Here is a 3,174-nt window from a genome sequence, read left to right on the forward strand (position 1 = left end):
TAATTATTTGGAATTCTTCTGCATGGGAGATTTGTCTGTTCCCCATTTATTTATGTGTTTAATCATTTTATATCAATATGAACTCATGGATATTTATTTTACATTTAGGTTATAATCTAGTACTACGTTATTTTTTGTTCAAATTGTTCCAGCTTTGCCATTGGGATTTCTTTTTGTTGGCACCTGTGTCTCTTTGACAGACCCTCATTATTTTTTTGTTTTTCTTTTTTCTTTGAGCATTTCTTTAATTTCTGGCACTGTAAGATGCTCCAGATACATGTTGTATATTCCCTGCGCTGGTTCTAGAACCAGCCACTTCCCGAAGGAGCCATGGGTCCTTTAATGGAAAATGATATTAGAAATCAAGATTTGGACATTTGGAGTGTTGTTGCTTCTAGGCTATCTCAGCTAACAGAGCAAGGAAATATATGTATGTATACTAACCTGAGTAAATAGACATATCTATAAATATATATGTGTTCATCTGTATCTATGTCAGCTGAACAAGAGTTCATGCTGATGCCGCCAGCTTTATCCAGCACCACATGGATCATTCTAGCCTTCTCTCCTTCCTTGTCTGTAACCTTCCACTCCACTGTGAGGAACTTTGTCCCTACCATCTGCCATCCATTTACTTAATTGTTCAATTCCAGTTTACATGTGTAGAACTGTTAACTCGTAATCAGTGTGTGTGTACAGTAGTTTCAGAATTGTTATTAGGTATGCCCGTGGGAAACATTTACCAAACAGAGTACAATGCTTATGTATATTCTTTTGCCTTTAGTCTTGTAGACTCCATTCATTTCCAAAGTTACCTGGGTCACCAATCTCCCCTGCCTTCAGTGAGGTCGTTTTATACATTTATAGTACAGTTAGAGTCTTTTTCCATAGTCTGCATTTCATCCTGGGATTCTTTAAGCCCCAAAGATATATATATATATATCTTTATAAAAGATATANTTCATCCTGGGATTCTTTAAGCCCCAAAGATATATATATATATATCTTTATAAAAGATATATATATATATATCTTTATAAAAGATATACATATTTTTTTTTAATATTCATCCATTAAAGTTCTTTCTGTGCCATGAAGTTCTATAAGTTTTGACAAATGCATTCATGGTGTCATGTATCCACCATTACAGTATCATATAGAATAGTTTTACAGCTCTATAGAAATTTCCCCTTGCTTCATCTATCAAACCCTCTCACCTCCTCAGATCCCTAACAACCACTGATCTGTTTACCATTGCTATAGTTTTGACTTTTCTAGAATGTCATAGAAAGGAGGGCTGTCTGGTTAGCTCGCTTGGTTAGAGCACATCCTTATAAAACCAAGTTCATGGGTTTGGATCCCTGTACTGGCCAGCAGCCCCCCACCCCCCAAAAAAAAACAAACAAAAAACCCCCAAATTCAGAATGTCATAGAAATGGAACCATACAGTATGTAGCATTTTCAGACTGCTTTCTTTCACTTAGCAGTATGCACTTAAAAATCCATCCATGCTTTTGTGGAGCTTGATATCTCATTCCTGTCTCTTTTATCCCTAAATAGTATTCTAATGTATGGATGTACTACTGTTTGTTTCTACTTTCACCTATTAAAGGACATTTTGGTTTCTTCCAGTTTTTAACGGTTGTGAGTAAAGTTGCTGTAAGGATTTGTGTGCAGGTTTTTCTGTGGACATGTTTTCAAATCAGTTGGGTAAATACCTAGGAGCATAATTGCTGGCAATTGTATTTTTATAAGATATGTGAAAACAGTTCTGCTAGATAATTTGAGCATTTTCCCACAATCATATATACTCTTAATTTAAAAAAACACTTTACTGTGTTGATAACATCGAGCAGCTTCATTCTACCACTGTCCAATTATCACAAACTAGTAATGTCCAAATTGATGGGCTTTTCAAATCTCAGGCCATCTGACACCCCTGCGGCTGTTCAAATCAGTGAATACTCAATCCCAGACAAAGGAGAATATCTTAGAATGCCCTAGTTAATGCTATCCAGGGAAGGAGACTCTATGACTATCCTTGGAAATGTCATCTGATGTCTCAAAAAACCCTCACTCTCACGAAATTGTCTCTTCCCTATACTCCACATGCTGCACATTTATGTCTTCTTTTCCTGTGCGTAGTGGGAGACAGCTGGTCAAGAGCAGAATGGAAGACAAAATTATTCACCTCAAATTGTTTTTTTCCCCCCTTAGTTTATACTTTTTAATGCTGGGAATTTATTGCTCCAAAAATAGACCAATGGCTAAAGTAATCAGACTCACACTGAGATTCGAAGTTGAAAGAGAACTGTGTATTTTCTCAGAGAAAACACTAGATACAAGGCAAGACAACGAAGGAAGGGATGGAGCACTCTTTCCCTGTTGGGATTGCTGATCCCTAGTTAAAGTCTGTGGGTGTTAAGTCCTTCAGGAATGGAGAGTGAAGAAAAGCTCCAAAGAAGTGATTTGGGGCCTTCACATTGCAAACCTTAGTGACATGGAATTAAATTCTAGAGTTGGGATGAAATTCTAGATTTGAGGAGAGAATTCCAGATTATATTTCCAAGTTAAATGTGTTCAGGATTTACTTGTCTGAAGACCTCTACCACCTCTATTGATACTATTCTAGAAAGGCAGGATACTGTAATTGTACAGATTTTTAAAACTCAAAATATCCTAAGCCAAATTCATTATCTTTCTACTTAATCTATTCTCGTCCTGGGAGGCACCATCCTATGGGAAAGGAACACTATTTTTGAACCAAACCTAGATTTAAATCCAGCCCTGGAAGCCTCAGTAATGTACTTAACCTCTTTGTGCTTTGTTTCTTCATTTATAACATTTGGATAACAATAACTTTATTTTCTGCACAGCATACAGGTTGAATCTGATATTTCTAAATGGGTCATGTTGGGCAAGTTACTTACTCTCTTTATGCTTTAGTTCCCTCACTTCTAAAATGGGCATAATGATACTGTCTATCTCAGAGTTTTTATGAAGATTAAATGAGTTACTATATAGCCAACATTTACATAGCAACACACACATACACAGAGCTGGGAGTGGGTGGACCACGTAGGCTTCTGAGAAAAGACCACTGAGCTGAATGTTGAAGTTATTTACAACTCATTATTTTTTTTTATGCTTCATGTTTTCTCTTCTTATTAGGTT

Source organism: Galeopterus variegatus, unplaced genomic scaffold (assembly GCF_000696425.1).
Source record: "Galeopterus variegatus unplaced genomic scaffold, G_variegatus-3.0.2 Scaffold10018, whole genome shotgun sequence".
NCBI lineage: Eukaryota > Metazoa > Chordata > Mammalia > Dermoptera > Cynocephalidae > Galeopterus > Galeopterus variegatus.